The following is an 8,096-nucleotide window of genomic DNA, read 5'->3' on the forward strand; positions in this document are numbered from 1 at the left end:
TTCACCAAAACTTTCTGCAGTATAGAAATCCAGCCATTCCCTACTAGTGGCAATTTGGGTGAGTATAATATACAGGAGCATGTAAACATTTGCAATTTATGCCATGCCCAGCTAGTTGTGGACAACGTTTGGATATAATGCAGGTCTCGCAGAAACACAACCGGTATTAAGTGGCGCTGGCAGTGCCAAATCAGTCTCGGGGCTGTGATATGGGATCCGAACATCTGCGAGGTACCTGTGCCGAGCGAACCTCGCCTGTGCTACCAAATAATAAACTCAGAAATTGGAACCCCAAACCCTGCTTTCTCATAGGGGAGCACTAGAGTATCACAGCTAATGAGGGCTGCCCCCCTCCCCCGCCAGTCATAGCAACAGTGTTCGGAGTTCTGAGAAAAAGCTATTATACAATGGGATAGGGATGTTGTGGAATAGATACAAAAATTGCGGAAGAACCACCATCTTTATTATGGCTATTCTATCAACCATTGACAAGGGCAACGACAGCCAACACTCTACGTTATGCCCCAACTTTTCCATTACCAGGCCCTAATTCAACTGCAGGATGCGGTCCTTCTCTCTGTGAGCGTGAATTGCAAGGTATTTCACTGATTCATCGCACCACACCAGCGGCTACTCCGCTGTTCTATCACTGGGCACTGCTGTAAGTGGGAAAACTTCTGACTTTTCCCAATTAATATGCAAACCCGACAAGGTGGCATACCTTGTCACTTCATGAAGGAGCAGTATCAAATTCCCATCCAGGTGTCCAACATATTGTATGAAATCATCTGCGTAAAGTGTAAGAAGCAGGGGTCCTGTATTAAAGTTCAGCTCCCGATGGCTGTGTTTTTCTTGTAAATGCTGCACCAGTGGATCAAGTGCCACCACAAACAGCAGTGGTGATAGTGGGCACCCCTGCTGTGTACCCCGCATGAGTCAAAACTCATTGGTCAGCATTCCATTAAGGCAGATGCGTGCCGTGGGTAGTGTGTACAATAATTTAATCACTGACAGAAAGAACTCCGGCACCCCCAAGCATCCTAGTGTAGCATATATAAAGGGCCACTTAAACAAATCAAAAGCCTTTTCCTTGTTGAGCAGCACCGCAGCTGCTGGGACCGTAGCTGCTATTGAATGCAGTGTGGCAAACAGTGTACGGAGGTTAAGTGACATTGGTTTGTGAGTGGTGAAAACCGGACCGTGCCAGTGATATCAATTACTCAATGATTAATGCAAGCCTAGTTGACAATATTTTGTCTAAAATCTTGTTGTCAAAATTTTAAAGCGGCAATGGCGGGTATGCACTGCAAGTTCACGTATCCTTCCAGGGTTTCGGCAGGAAAGTTATAACCACCTTCCTGAGAGTAGGTGGGAGCACCCCTGCCTCCACCACATTCTGATACATGTCAATGAAATGGGGTACAATTTGAGCCTTATATTCTTGTAGAAAAACACCCTGTGAATCCATCATGCCCCAGTGCTTTAGAGCCATCTAGCGCATCTATAGCCTCCAAAACCTCATCTTTCAAGAATGGCTCAGCCAGAAACTCCTGATGCCTTTTCTCCATCCACACAAGCGATACCTCATCTAGATAGTCACTATAATCCGAAGGTTGCCCAGTAGCTCTTGAGGTGTACAATGTGGTGTAGTAAGTAAGCACCTCCTGGACTATTCCCACATTGCCGGACATCTGTAACGCCTCATGATCTACTAGTTCCACTATATAGGTTGGTTTACGTGACTATTGTATTAATCTAGCTAGGGTTCTACCCGGCCTCTCACCCTCCCCAAGCCGCCTGGTAATTGTATACTTTCCTAGGAAGAGAGGCTCTTAATCTGCTGCTTCTCGAAATTCTGTCAAGAGTTTCGCATTGCAAATCAGGGGGATCAATAGTACCTGCCTCAATTTGGTCTAGCTCCGTCAACTGCGCTTCTATTTGTGCTAATGTACGCCGTAAATCTCGAAGTACCCCAGCACTGTTGGAGATACATACTCCTCTTATGTATGCATGGAAGACTTCCCACAGTACTGCCTTAGAATCCGGGGCATCAGTTGGCCAGCTGGGGGATACCAATTTCTCTTTTAGAACAACTTAGGCACTTGGACACCAACACGTGGATCAGAATAAAACTAGGAGGCGGAACGCACATTTCTAGCAGAATTACCACAACTAAGGGCCTAAAACAAGGGTGCGTCCTAGCCCCACTGCTGTTTAACCTCTTCTTAGCAGACTTACCGAATGAATTGGACAGTTGCTCATCTCATGCCCCAAAGTTAGGAGGTATGGCACTGACAAATTTGTTATACGCTGATGACTTAATACTGATCATTCGGACACCAATTGGTCTTCAACATCTCCTGGACGTAACTAGCAACTTTTCTCAACAGAACGCCTTAAAAATAAATCTCAATAAAACCAAAACTATGACAGTAAACTACCATAAGAAGACAAGTCCAAGCTGGTATCTTGACGGGAAACGCCTACACCAAGTAACAAGCTACAAGTACCTGGGGATACTTTTAGATCAAAACAACTCCTTCAAGCCGCAGCTGGAATCCTTGTGAAGGAATGGTGCTATGACCTATCTGGCACTTAAACCCTTGAAAAAGATGTTGCCGGACCTGTCATTAGACCCTTTCTTAAAAGTCTTGTGAGCCAAATTGCAGCCCACGATCACCTATGGTATTGAACCAATGAGAGGAAGAGACGCTGGAACTTTAAACAGCATAATAACAACCTCTTACCGAGCAATATTTCAGCTCCCTAAATACATTTCTCCAGCCCAAATACGGCTGGAATTCGGGCTACAAAATCAAGCGGCAGAGAGAATGGGAGCCTATGCAAAATGCTGGCACAAAATCAGAGCTGCGGAAAAGGGTTCCCTAAACAACCATCCCTGGGCAGAACTAACACACACAGGGAAATCACCAGCTAACAAATACCTCTTGGGATCCATCCAATCTCTGGGTCTAACAGACCGTTGGAATACCTCAACGGCTCATTGGGTGTTCAAAAAACTAGTCGCAAAGTCAATAAGACTTAAATCTACTGCAGAGAAAAAGGAAGCACTATCAAAACGAGTTCATGGCTGGGTTGTGCTCAATAATTACGAAGCCGATAAACCTCAACCTTACCTAAATGCAGGAATAAAGATAACAACTAAAGAAACTTTTTTGAAGCTTCGCCTGTTAGTTGGTTCAATTAATCTATTTTTACCCCCTTGGGAAAATAGAGGAGGAGATCAGTTATGCAGGCTATGGGCTCGTGGAGTCGAGAACCTCATCCATATCATTTGTGTCTGAGATAAACTAAAATATATAAGGAAAACTTTATTAAAGCCATTTTTCAACCAGCATGGCATCCGGTCCTGCAGACCAGCAATAATCCTGTGCTTCAATTCAAATTTAACACAGCTGAATTGCCACCTTACAAAATTCCTTGATTCCTTGGAATTACCTTGTGATTAGGTGAGAGGGGTGGTTTTGTTAGTGGGTTTTTATAAGTAAGGGGGCCGGCAATATGCTACCCAACAAATGCATTTCTAGGGTATATTGTTTCCACTTGTGCTAATATTTTGCTAGTGGTTGATTCTAGGTTCTTTTCCACTGATCACTCCCCCCTCGTTTCCCCCCCCCATCCCCCCACCTGTGTTTAGGTATGAGTTGTGGGTTCCTAATTCGATAGGACTGTTTTCAGACTGGTTGTTAGCAGTTTTTTTTATAAAACACAGTGGTATTGTGTCTCTGTTTATTCTCAACTCATCCTTCCTCTCCTTGATTATAATTATTTATATTTATACATTTTTAGTTTGTCTTTTCTGTTATAACGTGGAGCGGTGCCAACTGGTCGAGGTGCTCTGGACGTGACAGGAGTTGACCGTCACTATCTGCTCACCACCTACATTTGTGGAATTATTTGTTCATTGGAGACATTTTTTATGGTGAGTGTATATCACCTTTCATATCCGATCGTAACAGAGTGTAGGGGTTGGTGTATTTTTCCATCCTTGCCAATGCTCCCATCTACTTAAATTTTCTTTTTGGGGGAACTTGGTTACGTCCCATTCCAGGCTCCGAGTGTCACCTAATTTGTGGGATGGCCACTTTCCTTCTCTGTCCCAGTTTCCCATCGTGCCTTATCATGCTCATGGTGTTCCTTACAGTGTAAATACATATCTTTCGATATCTCTTTCCTTATTCTTTTTCTTTTTTTCTCTCGCCTTCAGGATTAACTCATTTTATTTTTCTGAACTTGTTCCTTCTCGGTTCTTTTTATCTTTTGGCGTCTCAGTTCTTCTGGATCATGTCGTTATCTTCTTCTGTTTTGAATATCATGCATTTTCTGCAAATGTCCATTTATACCGAGCCACACTATTTGAAAATAATGCAATGGATTACAAAATGTGTTCGTATGACTTTAAGGAAATATGATCTGCTCCTTTTTAAGAATATCAGAGTTATTTTTGTACTAGAACTATGTTTTTATTCCGTACATATATTTGTGGTATGTGATTCATGTACTTATCTATGTTGATATTTGTATATATATATATATATGTATATATATATATATATATATATATATATATATATATATATATATATATATATATATATATATATATATATATATATATATATATATATATATATATATATATATATATATATATATATATACTAGCAGCCCGTCCCGACCTTGTCCGGGAGCAACAGGCTTCCCCGCCCCCTGCCTGCCCCGACATTGTCCAGCAGCCCGGGCCCCCGCCCGGCCCGTCCCCCGCCTGCCCCGACCCCTGTCTGCCCCGACCCCCGCCTGCCCCAACATGGGTCCCCTTACCTCAGCTGCCGCTCCTCCCCCCTGTCCGCTGCTCGCACTGCCGCTCGCCTGTCCGCTGCTCCTCACGTCACCGCTCCTCCCCCGCGCCATGTCCGCCGCTCCCTTACCTCAGCCGCCGCTCCTCCAGCCTGTCCGCTGCTCGCACTGCCGCTGGCTTGTCCGCTGCTCCTCATGTCACTGCTCCCCTCTGTGCCATGTCCGCCGCTCCTCGTCGCACTCCTGGACGCCGCTTCTCCCCACGCTCCTGACATGAGCATGCACGTTGCGGCCGGCGCTACTTCGGAGGGACTACTATTTTCTTTACTGTAAATTTTTTAAATAACGTTTTAAAAAAAATTTATATAGCCTATAACCATCTACACACCCTTACGATTCCAACGGTGTATCGGGTGTGTGGATTGGCGCTGTGGTTCCCGAGTTTACCCGCCTCAAAGGCTGAAAGTTCTTCCTTTATTATAGTAGTATATATATATATATATATATATATATATATATATATATATATATATATATATATATATATATATATATATATATACATATCTATATATATATACATATATATATATATATATATATATATATATATATATATATATATATATATATATATATATATATATATATATATATATATATATATACTAGCAGCCCGCCCCAGCGTTACCTAGGGCAGAAAGGGGCTGGGGGCAGTGCACCCGCTCCCGCCCGACCCCCTCCCGTCCCGACTCCCTCCCGCCTGTCCCTCTGTGCACACCCGCTCCCCTCTCGCCCCGACTCCCTCCCGCTCCCCTCCCGCCCGACTCCCTCCCGCCCTGATTTCCAGCTTTACTTTACCTGACCTGCCGCTCCCCTCCTCTTCGCCATGACGCGCCCGCGCTCCTCACTTCACCGCAGCTCCATGTCCGCCGCTTCTCCTCACCGTCATCACGCACGTCACGGCCAGAGCTACGTCACGGCCAGAGCAGCGTCGCGGCCGGCGCTACTTTCAGGGCACTACTTTTTTTTAAAAGTTATATTTTTAAATGTACTTTAAAAAAAAAAAATTATAGCCTATGTCCTTCTGCACACCCTGACAATTTCTACAATGTATCGGGTGTGTGGATTGACGCTGTGGTTCCCGAGTTTACCTGGCTCAAAGGTGCGTGTTCTCTCTTTATAATAGTAGTATAGATGGGTGTTGTTTCTATTCGTTTTAAATGTACATAGTTTGGTGTGAGAGTTAGTTTGTAAAGGTATTCTATCGAACTTAACTTCTCTCCGATTGATGTCGTGCTTTTAATCCCACCCTGTGTTGTATATATTGTAATTTATATATGTATGTCTTGTATTATGTTTAATTTGTAATTTATCCATTTGGGTCTTTTCAGCTTTGGCGAAGTTCCGCCAAGGAAGGAAACGCAATGGCTGTATAATTGGTTTGGTATGATTACCACAATAAAGAATAGAACTTTTGGACTAAAGAAGACTCCTTGGTTATATTTCAATATTCGCCATTTGAAAAAAATTGTTGACCATATTTGTGCCTTGGGACGACGGGCACGGGAAGTGTGCTGCACCAGAGTTAAATTTACTTTACTTGTGCTGTGGTTGTGCTGAACCTTGGTCAGGTCGTCGAGTTTGTATTTCATGTTATTGTACAGACACGCCTGCACCAACTCCCTCAAAAGGCACAACACCAGGGGCAACTTGCTGACTGGGAGTTAATGCCCGCACTATCGCCAGATTGTCGGACCACAAGAGGACCCTCTTAGCCGCCAGTACCACAGGCCACAAGCGGAATGCCACCACAATCGGGAACAACTCTAACACTGTGATCTTGACTGTGATCTTTTTCTTGTGCTAGGTGTTGGGCAATTTCTCTGCATACCATTACCTGTCTAAAATGTCCCCGAATCCTTCTCTGCCTGATGGTCTGTATATAGGGCTAGGTCCGGGGTGCCTGCCCAGGAAGCCCTCCAAATTACTAAGCCGTTAAAATTGGCCAGGAACTATGCCCACAAGGCCAGGTCCTGTCTCATGCCTTTGCTTAATTTCATCATGTGGTGTTTCTTTGTGACCTTGGCAGTGGCCCTGGCTAACCTTCTGGCAAACACCCTACCCGCTGGGATGACCCTGGCTGCAAAATTCAGTTGCCCCAGGAGGCTTTGGATGCATTCAAAGGTGGCCCTGTCCTGCCCAACCACAGACTGTATGTGTTGTGTTAGGTCACCAACCTAGTCTGTCGGCAATCTGGACTCCCCTGTGATGGTATCAAGCTTGATCCCAAGAAAAGTTCAAACCTGCACCAGATCCACAGTTTTACCTGGCACGAGGGGGACCCCCAAGTGACTGGCCAATTGCTTGCGTCAGGGTAAAGGACAAAGAGGCCGCCAGGTGGGCGGGGGAGGCATATATATCTCTCCCCTTCCCCAACCTTGGCCGGAAGTGAGGCACGGGACCCTGAAGGTGTCACTGGACACACTGTCCAGTGTGAAGCGACACAGGCCATGGCTAAGCGGGCGAGTGGGTGAAAGTGGCAACTGGTCCAGCCACATTTCAGAGCCTTGTTCTGTGGGCACACCTCAGAAGTAGTTTCACTCATGTCTGGAGCTCTGAAAAAGGAAACCCAGGCAGACCTGCAGCTTGAGATCAGGGTGCGGTGTGTAACAAGGGTATGTGTGGTACTGAGTTTCTCCTGTGAGATCGCTTAGGCAATGGGCCGGTTAGTCCTAAACAGGTGTCTTTTTGGCAGCTCATCCGGGTTTCACTTCAGGTTAATAATTACTCCGAAATTACGAAATTGGATGCTGCTGGGGTTTCGATAGTGACAAATAAATGTTAGGCTATCGTGACGAGGTGGCCGAGTGGTTAAGGCGATGGACTGCTAATCCATTGTGCTCTGCACGCGTGGGTTCAAATCCCACCCTCGTCGGATCCTTTTGTTTTAGCGCTGTAAGTGTTTTTTAAAATCTCATTCATACACTTGCTGTACATTCCAATGAGAAGGAAAATGTAAGGTTTTCAAACTTTGAGAGAATGCACAGGCCTGGCCACCTTGCGTAGTACAGCAGAAAATTTCCCCTTGTGAGTAGGTCGGACAGCTGTTCGATCAAAGTGACCGCGAAAGATGGCATAGAGTGAGGGGGCCGATATCGGAGAAGGAGTGTTAAGGCTGCTACGTCCGTTTTTAGGCTGATGCTTAAGTTGTCTACTTCCGGGAGGGTAAGGGAAGATGTAGAGATAAAGTTGAGGCGTTTTGATATTATGGCTGC

The 8,096-nt window shown here is 45.0% G+C and overlaps 1 non-coding gene across 1 annotated transcript; it reads left to right on the forward strand.

Moving 5' to 3' along the window:
- Window positions 1–7,674: 7,674 nt before the first annotated feature.
- Window positions 7,675–7,756, forward strand: TRNAS-GCU (transfer RNA serine (anticodon GCU)). Its single transcript has one exon. It is a non-coding gene; the product is annotated as a tRNA-Ser (tRNA).
- The last annotated feature ends 340 nt before the right edge of the window (window positions 7,757–8,096 follow it).

The sequence above is a fragment of the Lissotriton vulgaris genome, chromosome 12, assembly GCF_964263255.1.
Source record: "Lissotriton vulgaris chromosome 12, aLisVul1.2, whole genome shotgun sequence".
In the NCBI taxonomy this organism is placed as follows: domain Eukaryota; kingdom Metazoa; phylum Chordata; class Amphibia; order Caudata; family Salamandridae; genus Lissotriton; species Lissotriton vulgaris.